Source organism: Sorex fumeus, unplaced genomic scaffold, assembly GCF_029834395.1.
Source record: "Sorex fumeus unplaced genomic scaffold, SorFum_2.1 ptg000037l, whole genome shotgun sequence".
NCBI classification, from domain to species: Eukaryota; Metazoa; Chordata; class Mammalia; order Eulipotyphla; family Soricidae; genus Sorex; species Sorex fumeus.
The window spans coordinates 3,651,650-3,674,126 of NW_026606094.1; the positions used below are offsets into that span (position 1 = coordinate 3,651,650).

Genomic DNA, 22,477 nt, shown 5'->3' on the forward strand with positions numbered 1-22,477 from the left:
TGTTGGAATAAATTCTTATCTGAGAAATGTTCAGAAATGTATGATTTTATCCTTCTTTCAACTCTAAAAGCTTAGGAAGGCTGTCTTCCCAGTCTGGAGAAGCCTATGGTCTCTCTTGGACACCTTTTCCTCATTTTCTAACCCCTAACTTTCTTCTAAGCAAATTTCATTCAATAAAACTGTTTTCCTTCACTAAAAAATTAAAGTAAATATTATGGAAGGTTATAAATGTCCGTTGAGGAACCTGGTATTCGCAGGAATTTCATTAAAGAGCTAATTTCCTTGTAATTGACCGTGTGCAATAAGGGAAACTTGACCTTTTCTAAAAGGGTTTCTTATTCAAGTCATTGTACACTTTATGTGAGTGTAGTGTGTGTGTGTGTGTGTGTGTGTGTGTGTGTGTGTGTGTGTGTACAGGAGTATTTGGGAGGATAGGTGCCAGAGTGTGCCTTGAATGAATACATTTGAACTTAAAAATAAGTGTAGTTTAACAGCCACCTCATAAATTGAATGGGACCTATTGAAACATCTAGTTGGTGGAAATAAATGATAATCTATATCTTTCCATGGCAACAACGAAATATATGCAGCATATATTGTCTGGATTAATTAACATGCCTCAGCATTGTTCATTGCCCCCTTCTCCTTTGGGTGCTATCTGTAGAACACGGGCCATGGGTGGTGCAGAGAACCTTCAGAAAATCTAATTCAAGTCTGTCAGGAGGACTTTCCTAAGAAAGAGGATCTTTATGGTCTTTGGGAAATACTAGCTGTTACTGGAACCATTATACGGGCACTGGGATAGGAAGCCAGTGCTGATTGTGAAGGATACAGGAAGCTGGGAAGTCACAAGGCCCAGAGCTGGCAATGGGCTGTGTGGGCAGAGTACATAGGCATTGGAGCAGCATCTGCTTACCACTGAGTAAGGAGTCATCTCATATTTATAAGCCTCTGGCGCCATATCGTTTCACACTAGCTGCTTTTAATAGAGGAGTTGGGAGCATGCCCTGTCATCTCAGCTAAGGATAGGAGTTCATTCAAATAGCATCTCTTCCACACTGGAGAGAAAGGACTAGTTACAGAAACTGCTTAGCTCAGGAATCACTGCAAAGTAGTGTTTCCTTTGTACATAGTAAGTTGCATTGAAAAAGCGTAAAATAGGCTGGAAATATTCATCTACTAGTCTAGTATTCCAATGTGCATTTCATGCTTCCCTCTAATGAAAGCATTTCCTTTTCTTGATTCTCAAATCTACCATAACACTGTGAGAATTGAGTTTTGTTCCCAGATGAATAGATAAGTTCATTTCCTAGCTGGAGCTTATCCTAGCTGGAAGGTAAAAGCTTATGTTGAACACAAGGGTGGGAGAGAAAGATCATTCTCGAATGCATGTGTGCAGCATGTGAACCTGTGTTTTCTTGTGTTAGAACCCATGCCAGGTACATCAATTTGGTATTTTCAATGACTTTTTTTTCTCTCCTTTGTGAATAAATTTAGCTTCGTGGAGTGGCATGATTATGCAGCACCAATCACCCAGTTTCTCAGCAAAACAGCAGATGATGACAAATATCAAAATTAGGATATTTATGATTTATTGTCTCCGATATGTCTTTCTGGTTAATCACACTGTGTTAAATTATACACAGAATTTGAATTTGCAGATATTATTGTAGCATGTAAGAACATGTGTTGACACTGTCTTAGGTTGTAGCATTCTGACAGAAATCTTTTCCATTGTTCTGCAGTCCAGGCTAACATCTATTGAAACACAGCTCCGCTAACTAACTCTTCAAGTTATTGACACTCAACTGAAAAATCAGTATCTTTTTGGCAAGAATCTTCTTCAAAGTGGACCTCTGTGAAATAAAATAATAAACATGATAAAAATATTTGATACAGGTTAAAATAGGGAAGCAACTTTTCATCTTTTAGTAATGCCAGAACACCTAGTGTATTCCTTTCATTAAATATTTATGTAACAAAATTCAATAGTTGAAAAATACATGCACTAATATATAAGACAGAAATAACAAATGTAATAATATACAAGTACACAGAAACATACATCTAGGTGAACATTTGTTGTAAAATTTTATATTGAATTTCAAGCAGATCTTTTATGTGCATTGTAATGGTGCATATAAGTTATATGTTTATTATTTTTCTATCACTCATAAAATGAATCAAAGCAATTTATAAGAATTTTTTCTTATACATGATTAGGAGGTGCCTGACAAATTATCAATTTATTAAGCTTCTACTAAGGCAAAAGAGAACAGACTATTTGCCACTGTTTCATTGCCCATAAAATGAAATCGTTAGCATAGTCAACCTCAAATGATTTCAACAGGATTAAGGAAATAATGCAACATATTGTTTAGTCAAGAGGATGGTATATGTGAAATCCATAGAAGTTACTTGTGATTAATCAGTATTTCATGATTTCCTATTGTTGGTGGTTGATTTGAACATAAGAGTATGAAAAACAAGTAAAATTCCTTTTAGAAGAAATGCTTGAATTTGCTTTCAGAACTTTCATTTCTCCACATTAGAGATGTTCACTATTTGACCTATAGCTAATTTTCTGTTTCATCTTTAATGTTGACTAAAATATTCTTAAAAACATCACTTATGAAGTAAACTTTATTTAGATAAATTTGCGATTTACTTCCTAAAGTGGAATGGATCTGATACTTTTATTTTACCTCACATCCTCTGTGTTATGTTGATATGAAATTTGTTACCCTGGCAAAAAAAAAATAACCAAATATTGGATATTCCCTTAAGTCAAATAGCTTAGACCTTAGAATGTAAAGGATCTGCAAAAGTGTACCAAAGAAAATATTAGAAAATATAACAAGCAAAAATGTGCCAGGAAAGAATAGTAGAAACAATTTTACGTCTTTTATCCAGACAGATAAAAGATTAGCTGCTGATTAGCTATGTAAAATGCCCTGGCCTCTAATTTTCATGTACCTATTGAATGTTGATGTGCTTACTAATTGTTCTTAAAGTCTCTACTTTCTTAAAATGAAGATTCATCTCTTGGGAGCCTGAGAGTGGGGTGGAGGAGCAACGCTGTGTGGAATAAATGGTCTGTGAAGCTACTGATGGCTCTAAGGGATACTGAGGAAACCTAAAACTTGGAGAGTCCTCATGTTTGTCTGTCTCCTTAAGTTTGTCTGTCTCTTTCTCTGAGAATGACCTCTGATGGATGGTGGTTGAAGGTGCTGATCTCATTGGCTTTAGACATGTGGGACTAAAGTGAATGCCTGGTGCCCCTCGTAAGATACTCAAACTAGAATGACAGATGTTCAGATCAATAATTCTAATGGATGGATGTACCCATGAAACTCTGCTCATATTTTTTCAATGGCAGCCTAGAGAGGTATTCTTGACCTGGTGTGATTGCTCATATATGGGGCAGGGATTTGTGTTATGGGGCAAAGAAGGTTACTCATGCCCAAATTATTCTTCTCGTCAGTGCTGACCATTTATCAACCAGTGACTGGACTGAATTCTCATTTTCTAAGAACCAGATTTTTTTCTTTCCTTGGCTGAATTCAACTGTATTATAATTTAATATACAGAGAATATAAGAAGTACACATTCTGAAACATAATCATATATGAATGTAATGAATTTTCCCCGAATGCATCTTAGTGAAAGAATTTTGGAAAACAAACTGGTCATCCCTTTATGTTTTCCCCTGAAAATTTTCAGGAAATTTAAGATGATTTATTTCCTCAAAATTATTATCTTTACTGTTCCTCATATTAGTGTTTCTTTTTTCAATGGAGCTAGCATATGTTCTTAATTTAGGCATTGCAATAATTTAGAAGAATTGTTTATTCTCATTTAGACTTCTATTCAGGAATCTCAGTCCACTCATGAAGTGTGTATTGTCTACCAGAGAGTAGCATGAACAATAAGTTGTCTCCATTTTGTTAGGCTAAAGCTCAAGAGGCAGGTGGTCCTTATTAGTGATTACAAAGCATATTGCAACTTGGAGGTTCAGAGTAAACAGCAGAGCTTGAACAGTGAAAAGAACAGCCAGATGCTGCTGCAAATCCACAGAGAAAAGGTGTATTGAGGTTACTGAGTGGATATTGTTCCTGACTTACTTCTTTATACCGACAACAAGAGCTACTTTTGTTTCCTGTTGGTAACAGTAAGAATAGCGTGTCCATGTTTGCTTGTTTTGTTTTTCTGTTTTCTTTCTTGTTATTTTTCAAGATATTGCAGATAAATAAAAATAACCAAGGGTAATGTCTTTCTACTCACTTCTCAGTCATAATTATGTGTGGTATTCTGTAAATTACAAAGATTATTTGAAGGAAAAAAGCATTATAATCCCTAATTTTTTAATTAAAAAAATTAGGACAAAAGTGATAGCACAGTGGATAAGTCACTCACCTTGCATGTAGCTAATCTGAGTTCAATCTTTGGTACTACACATGGTTTCCCAAGCACTCCAGGAATGATCCTGAATGCAGATCCATAATAAGCCCTGATCACAGCTTGATATGGCCCCAAATCTCTCCCAAAATAAATAAAATATTAAAATTGTATCTGGGCAACACGGTTCATAATACCATTGGTGATATAGTGATTGCACTATTTCAACACTACACCTTCTACTAGCATTTCTGTTTCAATTCACCATTTTTTTGGTACATTGACCCTGATTTAAAATTTAGGTGTACCATCCATTTCACATATACCATCCTCTTGACTAAACAATATGTTACATTATTTCATTATTCCTTGTTGTAATCATTTGAGGTTCCATTCATAGAGGAAAGTAGTTCTTGACAAGATACTGAACTCTGAACCTTCTCTATATTATCTTTGAACTGGGGATAAAATATAGACTTACTGCAAAGATTAAATTCTGAGAATATAGGTAAAGAAATTGTCTCAAAGTCAGAAAGATGTTTGAATTTCAATGTGCATTCAGCTTTGGATGCATTATTTTTACTTCTTTTAATCTCATTTCTTTGTCAACATGAAAATAGTCATAGATTCCTCGAGATAGTTGTAGGTTATTTCATATAAGAAGGGTCTAGATCATTGCCTGACATTTATTCATGGTTATCTAGATATGATGATTTATCTTGTTGGTCCAATCAGCCTACTACAGCGAGTCTATAATGGTTTTTCAACACATATTTCCTAAAATGAATCCGTTTCTACTTTTATGATGATATCTTTAATATTATACAAAATACACACAACCTGAAGTCTTATAAGTGCTTTGACAATCAGAAAAAATGATTTATTTTGGTAGGAATAATAGTGATCTATGAAATGGCAATATTTAAGAGAACATGAGAAAAAAGGTAAGTTTTAGGTAGAATTTAATCCCACTGAATCTGTCTTCCCTGTGAACCGGAGATCTGTAATCTACAGTGTGATATTTGAATGACTGTGATATTCGAATGACAGTGTGATATTTGAATGACTGTGATATTCGAAATAATAGCATACACACATATTATCTTGTATGTTCTTTTATGTGTTTGAAATACAGGGGTGGGGGAATGATTTCTGAGAGTCTCCATTTGTGTCATTGGGTTGCTGTTTAAAAATCTCATTAGATTTAATAATTTTATGGAGGAGGAATGTGTCTCTAATGCAGGTTACTCCAATGGTCTTTAAGTAATGATGGATTGAATTGAGCTGAAAAAGAGAGGGAAAATTGACCTTTTATTTACTTTTATTCTAGAATTTTTTATTTTTCTCTTTGTCTCTTTCTCCAATTTAAAAACATTCCTGCACAAAAAAAACATGAAAATATGCCTATTCTCTTTTACAGTAAACTTAGTGCATATAACAGTTCATATTATGACATTCATTTTAAAAGGCATTTCTTGCCTACAAAGAAAGAATCTAAAGTCAATTTCCTGAGATCTTTCACTAGTTTCTAGTAGAATTTTAAAATTCCCTTTTTCCTGCCTCCATGTTCTAATGTGAAAAAGTTTTATTCTTCTTTGTTTTTTTGAATCGAGATGATTAATCATCCAAACTATATTCTCTTCATTAGATGCTAGTGTACTCTTTTCCATAAATTCACTTGCGAGGAGGAGACTTACATATCAATTTATGAGCTACCAGGCATTTCATAAAGTCATGTTTTTGACACATTTAGTAAATGTCAAGGTGATTAAATATTAATTTTATTCTTGCCAAGCACAGTGTAGGTGCTTGATAAGTATTTGTTAAACATGTCTTGAATGTTGTGCTGATATTTTCTTACTATTGACTAAATGAGAGGCAATAGTCCAAGATTATTGATTAGGAAGTGGACTTATACACAATGTTTTTCGGTGGCTGCTCCCTGACATGTTGATTGTAAATCATTGAGGATTATTATGTTTGTTAATATTAATTCCCAGGTATCAAAAATTTAACAGTCCATTAAAGACCTGTATACTTTACTTATTTTATTTTATTCTCACATTTAAATATATATAATATATATTTTAAATAAGTCTCAAAATGGAGATGTTACTGGGCCCGCTCGAGTAAATTGATGAACAACAGGAGGACAGTGTTTGTTTTGTTTTAAATAACATTTTATTTTTTTTTAATTTTTATTAGTGAAACATCATGAAATGCAGTTATAGACTTACAAATTTTTGCACTTGGATTTCAGTTATACAATGATCGAGTACCCATCTCTCCACCAGTGCCAATTCTTCACCACCACCTATCCCAGTATCCCTCCCACCCCCTACCTCACCGCCATCACATCCCGCCCCGTGGCAGGCATTCCATTTTGTCCTCTCTTTCCTTTTGGGTGCTGTGGTTTGCAAAAGAGGAATTGAGTGGCAATCATGTTTGGTCTATAGTCTACTTTCAGCATGCATCTCCCATCCTGGGAGAATCCTCCCAATACCCTTTATTTGGTGCTACCTTCTCTATCTGAGCCACCTTTTCCCCTAGCATGTGCGGCTGGTCTCCAAGCCATGGAGTAAACCTCCTGGGACTTATCTAGGCTATTCTTTGGTGTTAGCCTTCTATTCTGTTACTTTATGTTCCCCAGGTGAATGCAATTTTTCTATGTCTGTCCCTCTCTTTCTGACTCATTTCACTTAGCATGATACTTTCCATGTATTACCACTTGTATGTAAATTTCATGACTTCATCTTTTCTAGCCACTACATAGTACTTCATCGTGTAGCTGTACCAAAGTTTCTTTAACCAGTCATCTGTTCTCGGGCACTCAGGTTTTTTCCAGATTCTGGCTATTGTAAAGAGTGCCGCAATGAACAAACAAGTGCAGATGTCACTTTGACTATGCTTTTTGCCTCACTGGGATATATTCCCAGGAGTGGTATTGCTGGGTCAAATGGAAGCTCAATTTCTAATTTTTTGAGAATCGTCCATACTGTTTTCCAAAAGGGCTGAACCAGTCGGCATTCCCACCAGCAGTGAAGGAGGGTCCCTTTCTTGCCACATCTGTGCCAACAGGGGTTGCTTTGGTTCTTTTGGATGTGGGCCAGTCTCTGTGGTGTGAGATGATATTGCATTGTTGTTTTAATCTGCATCTCCCTGATGATTAATGATGTAGAGCATTTTCTCATGTGCCTTTTTGCCATTCAGATTTCTTCTTTGAGAAAGTTTCTTTTCATTTCATCACCCCATTTTTTGATGGGGTTGGATTTTTTTTCTTGTGGAGTTCAACCAGTACTTTGTATATCCTTGATATCAACCCCTTGTCAGGTGTGTATTCGGCGAATACCCTTTCCCATTCTGTAGACTGTCTTAAGACCTATATACTTTAATAATATTGTAAAGTAAATAGTATACTTTAAAACTAAATGGTATGCTTAGTTTAAAAACTAAGCATACTAGTATACTTTAGTAACTATTAAAAAGCATTATTATACAAATAAATTAAAAGGTATAAATTAAAGACTAATTTTTAAATTTGAATGATATAGCAGTTACAGTCTGCTAGGGTATGTGGATAAATTTTATTGGCAGAAGAAATTCAGACTGGAATGTAAAATACTTTGATGGCCTGAAATGGCTGAAAATTGTATTAGCTAGGGAAAGAGAATGCATTTTTCCAAGCATACATCTATATACCCATCCATAAATATGTGTGTCCATTCCATAATAAAGTTTCTCCAATGTGCCATTGCTCTGCTAGCTGTTGGAATGATTTAGAGATGTTTCAGATTCAGTCCCTAGAGTTACCTCTGAATTAATATCACTATGCAGAAGCATAATCCCAGGATATGCCTCTTTCATGAGCTCTTAATACATCAAGTTGTGCTTCTTTATTCTTGTTGTTTTTAGATTTTTCTTTGTTTTGAAGCCACACCCAACTATTCTCAGGGCTTATTCCTGGCTCTGTGCTCAGATATTATTTATGGCAGTGCTCTCAGGACAGTGTATGTACTGTGCTGGGATTTGAACCAGGTTTACCTATGTGCAAGGCAATAACCAAAATCATTGTAATATCTTTGTCTCCCTAAAATTTTAAGTCACATTCTTATAAGAGTCGTGTCAATATTCACAAGAAAACCTCTTACTGTGGAGGAAGACTGGGTACATGGGGAACTTTTTGAGCTAGTTAGTTTGCAATATTTCATGGAGGTAGGTTGGTAAGATTATAATATTCGGATGGCCTGGAAAAATCCAAACAGTAGATAGAAAACAAAAGTAATACTCAGCATCCTACCATTCCATCATAGAAAAGTTGGATAAATAACCTAGCCCATTTATCTTTTAAATCTTTTTAAAAAGACTATCACATTGTGAAACTCATCAAATATTCATCGAATAAACTAATAAACTAAAAATTAAAGCACTGCTATTTTCACAAGAATGTAAAGGTGAGCTGACTCTAAGAGATCAATATTGAAAAAAAGCAGGCAGAATTTAGGAGCATATATTTATACAGCTAATGCTAGGAGTCGTTGTCATAGTAGCCAAATATGAAGCTAAATACAAAAGACAGAACTGAGAATATATGCACAAGGTCTGTGTAATCAAACTAGTTAATCAAACTATGACCAGAGTCACAAACAGAAGCATGGGGAGGGTATGTATGGGGCCCAGATGAAGTTCTACAGCACTTGGTAAAACTATTATCACTAGCTCTTAACCCGGCTATGCCATTTGGGGGTTTACTAAGCCTTCTGGGGCCAGAGAGCTGCTGAGTGGATTCTGATACCCACAGCTGAGAAGCTCTTTCCTCTGAATGACCTGGTCAACCCTACCTACACAGTACTTATAATTCTAACTGTAAGTGCGTTGATGGGATGAGGACTGTTATCTAGGTTTTTATAGGAAGGAAAGGGGCACAGTTTCTTTAATGAACCAGTGTGATCTTTTGCTGCATATAGTAGTCAGGCAGAAGGTGTCCTGGTGAATGAAGAAATATGAGTTGAAACCCTGAACCTGGATTTTATAGTCTTAATATTCTTTTGTGTGCGTGTAGCAAAATAGTTTTTATTGAACAAAAGTTTCTTAGAAATATGTGAGGGAGGAGAAGAGGAACTCATTTCAAAACATATATTAGCTTAAAAGAGCAAGTAAGCAACATATCTGTTCAAGTGAGAATATGGGCTTGAAGAGAAAGTCAAGTCTTGATATTCTTAGAATACAAGTTTATGTTCTTTAGACTGAGGTGTGAAGTTTTGCTGTTGCTTGTTTTGGGGGCCATACTATGACACAATGCCTACGAGATTCTCTTAACTTGGTGCTTGGTATTCATACCTGGTTATGCTCAGGGGATTATGCAGTGCCAGGAACTAAACTCAGTCTTCCTGTTTGCAGTACATGAGCTCAGCCCTTCTCATTATCTCTTTGGCCCTTCAGTGATATTCATAGTAAAAATTTTCTCAGCTTTAAACTTTAAGAAAACATCATTAGCAGAAAAACAAGGAGTTACTGTGGAAGAGATTGTTTCCTTAGTTAGTAATAATTAAGAATTAATTTCTTGGGGGCGCAAAGATAGTTAAGGTGCTTGACTTGCATAGGGCTGAACTGATCTGATCAGGCACTACATATGGTACCAGAGGCATGAGTGAATCCAAAGCACTCAATCAGGAGTAAGTCCTGAGCACTCCTGGGTGTGACCCAAACACCACCCCCCCACACACACAACAGAGAATTGTTTTCCTATTTTATTTGAAAATCTAATTTTTCCTGACTCATCTCTTCATATACTTGGTTTGAACCTATTTTAAAATTATTGGAGTAGGATCAACAAAAGAGCAAGTTAGGATATTGGAAAGAACAGAGTTAATAAATTTTAGGTTATAGTTGAGTTTGTTTTTTTCTTATCAATAATTGTAGGTAATAGATTCAGGGTACTCGGTAAAGTAAGAAATAATAATGTTGCTATGCTATTTTAAGAATAGACAAAATGTTTTTGATAACATGATTTATACTGATTAAAATTGTGAAACTAGAGTCTATTATTTGGATCTCGTTAGAAGCAGGCTATTGAAGTAATTTAATTATATCCAGGTAATCTTGTCATGTATCAAAGAAAGTATAATATATAATTTAAAACTATTATTATTAATAAATTATAGTTTAAATTTTAATTAAAATGTGAAAGTAAATTAAAAATGATAGAGATCTAATTAAAAAATTAAAGAATATAATACAACTTACAGATAGACAAGTAGAAAATAGTTCTTTTTGTGCATGTAGTTTTAACTCAGAGCTGACATATGTGAGGTGTACACTCACTATAATATTGAGTTACATTCCTGGCTTTAGAAAATGCCTCTATATACTGCTACCAAGGAAGGGTGAAGAGAGATAGTAACTATAGAGTTTTATGGGAATAATAACATGTTAATTTTATAATCCTTTTATAATTTTCTTTTTTCATATTTCTATCTGGAAACAGTAAATTAAGTGCAATGTTAATATGACAAATAGAACAAGGTAAAAATAAGGTCATAAATATAATGGGAAAATAACTGGTAAAGATAATTTTATAGCATATGTGCTAAAGTCTGTGTGATTCCCATATCCTAGGACACTCATAAAAGCTCTGTGGATATTCTAATGTCATGTAAATTCTACAGTGTGCATGAGTATCACTAGTAAAGAACTGAAAAGAATTATCTATAAATAAAACAAGTAGCTCCAACTATGGGTAGCCAGCAGTTCATAAACGTATCGATAAATTTAAAAGAATAAAATGAGTATGTCTGTTGATTGAACCAAAAGTTCAACATAATGTTCTTCCTCACAATTTTCTCTATTTATGGGAAATAAAGCCAGAAGATACAGTCCTCCTGAGATTATTGATTCTTACTAACCAACAAGTAAAGATGCAGTGTGTGCAATCGGCTATAATAAATTTGAAGGTTTATGTAATAAAGACATTTTCTGGGGGTATAGAGATAGTACAGCAGGTAAGGGCTTGCCTTGCATGCAGCTGACTAGGGTTTGATTACTGCCACCCAATATGGTCCACTGAGCCCTGCCAGGAGCACAGCCTAAGCGCAGAACCCAGAGCACATCTGGGTGTGGCCCCCAAACAAATAAACAAACAAACAAACAATTGACATGTTTTTCCTTGTAATCCATAAAGACAAAAACCTTAACAAGAGCACAGACTACTTTTTTTTACTAGCATCTTATTAACATTATGTATTATAAAATAATTTTAATGCGACTTTTTATCTTGAGAACATTTCAGATTCATACAGTTTAAAGAAATTATAAAGGCATCCCCTCAGTATACTCCACAGTATCAACATTTTCTAAACTACAGTACAAGAACCCAATCAAGACAAGGCCCTTATGAAATCTATCAGTCTTGTTCAGAAAACTGCCATTTTACTGTACCTGTGTATGTGTGTGTGCAAGTGTGCAATTTTATTCCCTCTGCCATCTAGAGAGAGAACAATGCCATTTCCACCAGTATCCCTTTCTAACTGCATCTACCTCCTTCCACAGACCTTCCTGAAGACCAGGCCACAACTAAGGAAATATTCATTTCTATCAATTTGTTATTCCAAAATTGTTATATAAATGAAGTCATACTATACATAATCCTTTGAGTTGAAATTTTTTTTATTCAGAACAATTTTCTCAAAATTCATCCAAGTGGTTCTGTTTTTTATTATTGCCAAGGATTAATCCATTGTATGAATACACCCGTTTGCTTAAGCATTCATCCTTTAAAGGACATCTGAAAAGTAATTGTGAGCAAACTACTTGGAATGTGTTGGATTGTAGGTAGAGAGACACAGCAGGGAAGAGTGTTTTCTTGATTGAAAACAGAACTAAATCATTCATACATGACAGTTTTAAAAGTTAGAGTTAATCCTTTAATGTAAAAGATTTTTAGGAAAAAGCTGAAGGTGAAATTTACTGCTGGAGGTATATACCCTCCAGTCCTTTATAAACCATGTTGTGATTCCTCGGCTGCAGTTCACTAACTAAAGTTGCACCAAAGTACCTAAGAGAGAAATAAAATATTATTTAAATATAATGTCACTGGAGTCTAGTCTCATTTAACAGCATAGATAGAAAACAAACCTATGCTCTTTCTTCTTGTATTTCATCTCTATTTCCCTTTGCACAGTGTTACACTAAAATTGCTGTCTGTGGCACTGAAACCCAACTCTTGCTGAGTTTCCAAAACTTCCTTAAAATTTTTTCCTTTCTCTTCCTTAACTTCTAATACCCCAAGGCTTTTCTGTAATTCATTCTCATTTGGCTCCTTTTGTAAATGTCAGATCTGCTATTACCTACACTCTTCTGCCTACAGATCCTCTTTTTTAGATTCCCAAGATCCCATATGACTGTTAGATTAAGTCGCTGTACAGTCTTTTAGTCTACTTATTTAACTTTTCTGTAGAAAAAAAATTTTTTTCTAACGGGAACCCATGTGGGTGCAGCAATAGACATATGCTTTCAAAATCTAGTCAGAACATACTTTAAGCTTGGCAGCTCTGAAATAAATTTCCTTAACCTTGGACAACTAATTATCCATCAGCGAATCTAATTAACATAGAATCCCATTGATGTTTATAAGTGGTCTCCATAAAATATTTGGTAGGGGCAGAATTTGATGTTTATAGAGCTAATAGATGTATGAATGGAACTCTAGGAAGCTCTGATGGTGTGGAGAAACTATAATTAGGAATTTGAAGATTTGCCTTTCCCTATAGCTTTCACTAATCTTTACATAGATTTGTGTTTTATTACTGAATATGTAGGGCCTCAACTTTCATGTTTATAAAAATTAAGTTTGGGAATTTAATATAGGTATTCACTAATATTTCTCCCAGTTCTATTTTTCTCTAATTGGTTATTTCAAATAGTGAGAGTTTTGTCGCAATGTGTTTTCCTGTGTGTTTACTTACTGGTTTAAAGGTAAGTTTACAACCTCATCATTTATCTCGTATTATAGTGGAAACCTCACTAGTATTTAATAATTCAGGTATCTTCTGTATATCATTAATAATCATCTTATCTTTATTTTGGGATGTTTATTAGGCAGAAACATGATTTCTTATAGCCTATATGGAATAAAACTAAAATAGGAGAGGTTAATAACAACTTTCATTTTGATAAAAACAAACATTTTTTCAAAAATGACCAGGATGTCCTCTCATAACACTATATTTTTATAATATGCTTTTTAAAAATAGGACTCTACTGTAGGAAAGCTGACATTTTTCTAGTCAATAAGCTGAATGAAAACGAAGCTCAAAGGAAATAGCTAATGTGATTTGTAAAGCACTTTTCGATGAAGATGAAAGAAGAGCTAAGTTTTGTGTTTAGGTGAAGAATTAGGCAATGGCATGGCAGAGAGGAACAGGCCACAGATGAGCAATAAATGTGAGCTAAACTTATTTCTGCTTCCATAAAAAGAGAAAAATAAAATGATTTCAGAATTCCCAATGTGCTGTCTAAAATGTGGGTTGCATTCAGCTTGTGACAGGGAGATGATCAGTCCTCAACCATTTGCAGCTCTATTACAGCAGATGCAGTAAACAGATGCATGTTTGGAGACTTGACATATTAGGACTCAGATACAGCCTCACAACTTGATTCTGCCTTCATCACAGGCATAAAGTTATCCTTTTTCCACTATGTACCCCCCCAGAGGTTTTTATATGCTCTTGATCAGATAGATTTTCATGTATTTGTAATGTAAACTTTTCTCCAGAGATAAAGTATTGTCTCTGCTACTCGCTGGATGAGCAATTACTGGACATGGCATGAAACACAGAACTTTTTCATATCCTTTAAGAGATTGTTAGGAAATAATTGGCCTTAGAAAGTTAATGCCATTCTACTAGTCTTATGACACAGCTTCCCACAGGACAATTTGGTTCATTTCTCTGAGATTTTGTGATGACTCTGAGTGTTAGAAGATCGTCTCCTTTACAAATTTTTTTTTTGCTAAGAGTATTGAAAACCAGAGGCTGAAATAACCTCCAAAATGACAACTGTGGTTCTTATTCAAGTCAGCATTTTCTCAAAGGCCTTCCTCGAATACTGGTTTCTAAATAGCTATATATGCACAGAAAGGATTGCTGGTTTAAAAAAAAAATAGTGTAGGGAACTCCAAAACAACGTTCATTATTTTTCGTATTGGTTTTCCTACAAGACTTTGCAGAGCTTTTAAACTGAGAATGTGTATACACCTATATGGAAACTGGTGTAATTTAACTTATTATAAATCCCTTTTTATTCAAGAAACATTGTGTATAACTCAGATTCTTAGAGACCTGCTTTGAGATTGATAAATCTAGAGTAATTTTTTATTTATTAACTCATATCATCTTTATCATAGCTCTGGGTATCAGAAATTCTCAGAGGACCTATTTACAGAAAAGGAAATGCATATTTCCATTGGCTTATGTAAGTTTTGCTTATATAAATTGTCAAAAGTGGAAACCTAGGTAGAATTTATGAACTATATGTGCAATGATATTTATGATATACATATATATACTTACATATATCTCCATAACATATGTGACTCTGGTGTGCATGCTTTAGAGATACTGAAGAAATAGATCAAGAAGATGGCTAGTTACTGGATTTGGAAATCCACAATAAGGTGAGATCACGACAGAGTTGTGAGTATAAGGACGTTTGAAGGGAAAGATCGTTACAGAAGAATGCTCTAGCAGGAAGTTTTGTATAAGCTAGTGTAGATCATGAGTTTTCTGTACAAAGGAAATAAATGCACATATACAAGAAGAAAGATATATAATGAACATAAGGAGATAGTATCAATTTTTTATGAAGAGGGAGCAGGAAGATGACTTCAAGACATAATTATAATTTAAAATTACTACTTGACCATATAAATAGTAACTTGCCTTTAATAAACTGCTTAGTTACTTAAAAGCATTGCCCTATTTCCTAATCACAGTTTTTTTTTATATTTTTCAAAATGTGACAAGCAAATTTCTTTTAACAAATAACTCAATATTTCTATATTATTTTTGTATTATAACACTACATAATCTTTACTAATTCCTCAAAATCCACAGATTTTATGAATTCTGCAAAATTAGTTCTGAGCATTTGTTCATTTGACATAGTGTACATTTTCAGTGCACCTTAAAAGACAGGCAGGAAAAAAATAATTTTTCTAGACTACCAGCTGCTTTTTCCCTTTATATAAAATTATAAAATTAGTTGCTCAACAGAGACATGTCCTAGGAGTATCCAAGCAAAGTCTAGCTTTAATAACAGTTGCCTGACACAGGATCATTAAAATGTCACCTTTCCAGAGTAGAGACAGATGCCAGTCAGCACAATACAGCCGTGAGGCCTCTCCTTATCTTGGAATTGAAGGTTTTTGTCATATCAGAGTTCCTAATTTGTGGAAACTTCTTAAAGTGTTGTTCATGTGAAAACACTTGTTAAAACTTCAACACACTGTAGAACCACTAACTATTTTTATTTCTGAGTGCAGTGATCATTTTGTTTAGACAAGAACAGCTACATAAGCACATATTTATTTTTTAAAAAAATCTCCACTTCATTATTTTCTTCTCTATGAGTATTTTTGATATATCTTAAACTAAGTGTTAATCTTGTCAGAACTAGATTTGTCTGCATTTCAACACAACTAGACTTTTTTGTTTGCTACAAACTGTGTGTATGTGTGTGTATTTTGGAGGTAGGAATATTTTATCTTAGAAAATAACTTTTCATATCTATCTTACAAAATACTCATGAAAAAGTCTGGTGCTATAATTGGCACCTAGAACAGGTTTCCGTAGGTATAAGTAGAATATGAAAAGTTTCTTTGTAGAGTTTTAACTTCCTTGCTTCTGATAAGTTAGCCCAATAGAAAGAGGGGGACAATCTTTACATTTAATCATTGTTTTATCATCCATATATATCATAAAATCAGAGAACTAAATTAAAGGCCAAGTTAAAAACAGTCACTTTTCCATGAATGTGCTTTTTTACAGCAAGTTAGTAGATGCTATTTATTGGCATATAAAACATAGCTGGTTTTTGTCACTGAAGCCCTCACCATTCAAGTTTCTTCCTCTGGAGCATGGCAGCCATCTGCTGCTGCTCCCTAGTGGCTGCCCCTAACCTGCTCAGATTCTCTAAACGTTGAGTGGAAGAAGAGAAAGAAACATCTGTTCAGGAGCTTTGGGGCTGCCTCTGCCCTCCTCACCACCTGTCAGATAGACAGCTCAGCTCTGCAGCAGTAGATGTATTAAGCCTCACTGTATTGCTCAGTCCTCACACAAACTGCTCATCTGCTGTCTGCCGAACTTTTCCTTCTCTCTTCTCATATTCCTTTCTATGCTTTAGGATGCTGACTGGGAATGAAATTGGGAGGCGGGGAGGTTATATTCAGATTGGTCCGAGATACTGGAAAAACCGTATCCTGCTTCCCATACACATTTATTTCTTTCAAAATACTTAAGAATCTGTCTGCAGATGAGCATTGGCTCAGAGGTAGAGCAGTTGTCTTGCACGTGTGAGGGTCTGTGTTAGCTCTCTGGTCCCGAAAGAAAATAAACCAAAACCTATGTCCAGAGTATGTGCACACATGTCATTTCATTTGGATTCAAATCAACTTTCTAGGGTAATTTTGTTTTTCAGATGTAGCAGAGGCAATATGGATACAAGACTATCTGGAGTTTTAGTCATTTTAGTCTTGCCTTTAAGCAAAAAATCTTTTGCTGTCCGTAATCAGGTTTGTGAATGAAGATCGAATCAGGATTCATTGAAATGAGCTTGATTAATGCATACTGAGACGATCAGAAAAGGAAATGGAAGTTTTTAGCAGATGAAAGGGAAGAGAGTAGAGAAGGAAGCATGGGTTGGTTTAGTGGGCAATTTCGGGAGTTAAAAAATAAGAGCTTAGTCTTTCATACAGCTGCAAAAGCAAAAGATATATATGTACATATGTGTGTCTTACTGTATATTAAAAGAAAGAGATAGAGAGAGCATGGATTAATGATTGAAATTAAGATAATTTCCATGGACTACCTCCTGTTCTGGTGGGATATGAAAGATTTTAAGAAGAGTATTTTCAAGATTGATTGTACAGATTATTTGTTGGACCTTTTCATATTTAGATTGCTTTATAATTGTTATACAGTATATATTAATTCAATACTGTAACACCAGAAGGCAACCTTTTCCATGGATACAATCTTTGAATGTGAAGTGTTGTACCACCAGTCTTTATGAAGAACTTTTTATCTAGAACATACATTCAAGTGAGATCTCAAAGTCTTACAGATTGGAAATTTCACACAAAATTCCAAATGACTAAGTGTCATCCATAGTTCTGCATTTGTTCCTGAAATACCATATGAAAGCTAGAGAGAAATTCTACCTACTATTCTCAAATTAAAGTATTGTCCTAAGGTGGTCATTTACTACTTAGTATTAGATCACTATATGAATCTTAGTAGTAAGATAATTCACTAACATGTGACAGACTACTAAACTGTCTTTTAGCTAACTGTAGAATGTACCTATGTTTTTAATCATACTTCCTAAGATATCTTTAGAAAAAGGAGACCATTCAAAATGAAGAAAGGAAGCACAGCCCCATTTCTGGATTGATTCATGACTGACTGTCCTTTCTTTGGACGGAGTTCAACTTACAGAGGTTAGACTTGAAATCAGCAGTGATATGGGAGCTTAAGGAATTGATGACTAAGGGCAGATAAATAAATCTGGGAAAAGGAAAAACTTCCAGAAAGAAATTAAATATAAGTAAATACAGCATTAAAGATCATGGCAACTGCAGAATTGTACTCTAGGATTTTTTGAGATTCAATAACTATATAATTTGTACTTCTGAAGAGGACTGCCTCACTGACTTAGAAAGAAAACTGCAGAGAGAATGGAAGTTAGTACTGTTAAGGCATCAATAACTTGTGCTTTGATTATAAAGGATACGCATTTACTATCAATTGAGACCAAAGGAAATTTATGCCATGGGCTTGTGAGGTCAGCATATTCACTGAGTTTTAAGGAATACAAGCAAAACTATCTAAAGATTAGAAAAAAAGAGAGAAAACTACTAGATCCAGTGTAAGTTGAGTTTAAAGGAATTTGTATTAAGGTTTTAAAAGAAGAAACGATTAAAGACGTTAAAACTAAGGTAAATTGATTGGCATGTGTTTTTTCTCTGCTATAAATTGAATCCTCTTTTGATATTTGAGTTATAAAATATTCAAATACTTCTTAAAATTTTAATGAGAATTTGGTATTTTGTTATAGATAAAAGTGTTTGTGTACGTGTGTGTGTGTGTGTGTGTGTGTGTGTGTGTGTGATGCTAGGATTGAACCAGGGGCTTTCAAATGTGAGGCAAGATGCTCCACTGCTGAACTACATCCACTGCCTGAGAATTTGGTTTAAAAAATATATATATACATACATACATACATGTATATCACGTGGAATTGAGAGACATTATATTATATTTGACATTATATTAGACATTATATTTATATTATTTATATTAGACATTATATTTGTTACATACCACATTTTTTTCACTTTGTAAGCCTATGAAACTGACATCTATGAGGCATCAGCCCATTAAAGAACATTCTGAGATGTACTGTCCTTGTGTTTTGTATTTATTATTACATCTATTACTCTGGTATATACATATATGTATATATGTATGTATATACACATATAATCATGGATCCGGTCCACATAGGGGATTGATTTTACAAAGGTTAAATATGTTTATGGATGAGGTAACTAAAGCGCAGAAAATCACAAGAGCTTATTTACTAATGCTCACCTTAGCATTTGAACAAGACTCAAGCTGTCTTCATTTTTATAGTGGCTCTACCATGGGTTCCCTCATACTTATTATTACATTTAATTTCTCTTTGGCTGCTCAGGCAAGTCAGTCGATAAAAAGGAGTCTATTTAGAGATAAGGTCCAAAATTTTACTTCTTGGAAATGTAGTTACCAGAGTAATAGATGTAACAAATGCACAACAGTTTCATAGGCTTACAAAGTGAAAAAATGTAGTGTGTGTAAACAAATATAATGTCTCTCAATCCCACGTGACACTGATTTTTCGGTTATGGTGGTATTCGTCCTTCTTTTCTCAGAGTTGAAGACTTATGGGTCAAGGTAGCAGATTTTATTAGCCTTTGAAAGGATCTGTTGTCTACCCTTGCACGCATAGAATACATTGCTGCTCAAAGCTAATGGGGGTGGGGAATAGAGAACCAGGAGGGAATTTGAGGAGAGCAAGTAAGCTGGCTCTGAGACAAAGTTGGTATTCGATAGGGCAGACAGAAGGCAGTGAGTCATGTTATGCTATCCTCGCTAATAGAGTCAGTATTCATCAGGGAACCTCTTCAACAGGAAGTGTCTAGTCCAAGTCTTAACAGCCCTAGCAATCAATAGCATCACACAATAGATGCAGTTTCTGGACCCGTCTGCAAAAGAATCTCCTGCCCTCTCCACACCCCCAAAAATGGAGACTGTAAAAAAAATCGTGTACTGCACTTTTGTCACTGTCTAATTAAAAAAAAATGAAGTCAATAAAATTCTCCTGAGCAATTTCAGATCACCAAGTACTTAGAGACTTAACTTTTCTATGGAAAGGATAAGGGGAATAGATATTAAAATGTTTGGAATCACACCTGAAGACTCAGGTAATTAAAATTACAACAAAGGCAAGGTCTGAAAAGTGTAGCTTTAACATGAATCACATGGTGGGCAGGATAATCTTCCCTCAGTCATTATAAATTCTCTATGTTTATCTGGCAAAGAGCAAAACTGATGTTCTGGTCCAAATGAATGAATTTTCTTATGTCCAGCAATGATGAAACATTTAATATTCTTCCAGGAACAAAAATAATTTCTTCGATGTGATGCCTTGTGTATTAAATAAATTGCTACCCAAGAGAGTTAGCACATGGAACAATATCATCGACCAAACTCAGAAAAAACTAAGTTTGTTCCTAGGTTAATTGGTAGTGGTAACACTGTCATTAAAATAGCATTTGAAGTTTTACATTTTAAATTCTTTTCATTTTCTCCATTTCCTCCTTTTCTCCTTTTGTTCCTATCGCTGTGTTGTTGAACTTATCCAGATCACCCACCTACCTGGCTGCTGCAGGAGGCACATTTTTAGTGGCAGTGGTCAGCAGGGCTTCACTTATGGGGAAATCGTGTTTACAAACTTGACTGCTACGGTCACCTCTGAGTGTATTCCTGCAATTGCTGTGCTTGGTGGGAGTGACAGTCTTGAGTTGTGATGCACACATGTATATTTAGGATGTAGTGTTCACTGAGAGTGTGGTGGTGCTCATTCACACGAGTGCCTGCTGGAGCCACACCCTTTAGTTTTAGCATGTGTACACACACACACACACACACACACACACACACACACACACACACACACACCACATGTACCTGACTGCAGTTCCAGTGGAAATTGCTCGTAATATTGGGGAATCACACATAGTAGAGCTGCCAGGACATCAACAGTCCTGGTGATTGTTGTGTGGCAACTCTGGGTCCTGCATTTGCAGCCTCATGAGTGTGAGAAAAGTGCTCTAAGTCACAGAAACAACCACCAGAGGTCTCTGAAATTTTAGAAAATTATTTCAAGTGTTGCAGAGCAAGGAGGTCTGTCTGATCTCACCTATCTGAAGACCCTGGAACCAGTGTAGAAAAGCAATCTCTTTTACTTGTTTGATAGTTTTTATAGGGATAACATCAGATATTATTATTTCAGCTTGGTTTCTAATTTATTAATTTTTTCACTGAGTCTATGACAGAAAGTTTACTTTAGTTTCCCTTCCCATAGTTTGTTGTTATTATTGAGCTACACCCCATGAGGCTCAGGGCTTACTCCTGGCACTGCACTCAGGAATTACTCCTGGCAGTACCTGGAGACCATACAGAATGCGGGGAGTCAAACTCAGTCAGGTGTGTGCAAGGGTGTCTACTAGTTACTGTACTATCTCTCAGGCCCTGATTCTTTCATATTGTTATCCTATTGGCATTTACTTCTTTGGTATTATACTGAGAAGGTGGATTTACTCTGGTAAAAGTTATTCCAACAATGGTATTTGCACTTGATTATATCTTATTCTGTTGCATTCTAACAATTATGTTGTTAATGAAGTATTTTGTTGAATATTAGTTGAAAAATTCATAATTTGACTGAACAGCCTCTTTCCAGCAATGACTGTGTTTTCATTCTTCCTCAAATATGGATTTTCTGAGATGAATTAACTAGGGAACGTGTTATGGATACTGGTATAATGGATACTGGTATAAGGGAGAATGTAAGAAAGTGTTCCTAAAATTTTAAATAGTTTTACAATTTAGCATCAGTGGTAAAATAATGTGCATTTTAAGTAAGTCTTCACCCTTATATTAAGCCAATAATATGAATAGTGCTGAACTAAATTATTCATTGTTACTTCATATTAAAACTTCTTTAGCGATTTCTAGTCCTTGTCAGAGGGTAGTTTCTGAGGAATATTGGAGATACTGTGAATTTCCAATTCTGATTTATTTCATACTCTTTCAATGAAGTTTACTATTGCATCTGGAAAAATCTCAATGCTTTGAGCCCTAAAGTTATAGTTTAAAAATAATCCTACTGACAGAACTCTAGGACCCATATCTCATGCCAGGCTTACTGATGCAAGAATTTTTTATCCAACACTATTCTACATTGTCTCCCAGTGGGGAGCACAGGTGAACTGAAATCAAATAGAAAATACTGAAGGCCAAAAAATATGAATATGTGATATTGAGAGTAGTCATGTGGCAAAGTAGTTACTGAGGAGAAAATAGATGAGAAAGAAACAGCTAAAGGGGAAATAACAATAGAAACCAAAAGAAAATAACATGTTAGGTCTAGAAATCAAGTATATTGGAAAAGTGTAATGCCATCTGGAGTGAGGGATGGGTTAAGAGGAAAATAAAAATATTCTGGTCTTGAGAGTCAAGTGAATGAACAATAAACTCACATT

At 34.9% G+C, this 22,477-nt stretch overlaps 1 protein-coding gene across 4 annotated transcripts in view; it reads left to right on the top strand.

Annotated features, from left to right (window-relative positions):
• GRM8 (glutamate metabotropic receptor 8) overlaps window positions 1-22,477 on the top strand; it is a 944,681-nt gene that overhangs the window by 784,923 nt on the left and 137,281 nt on the right. The window lies entirely within an intron of this gene.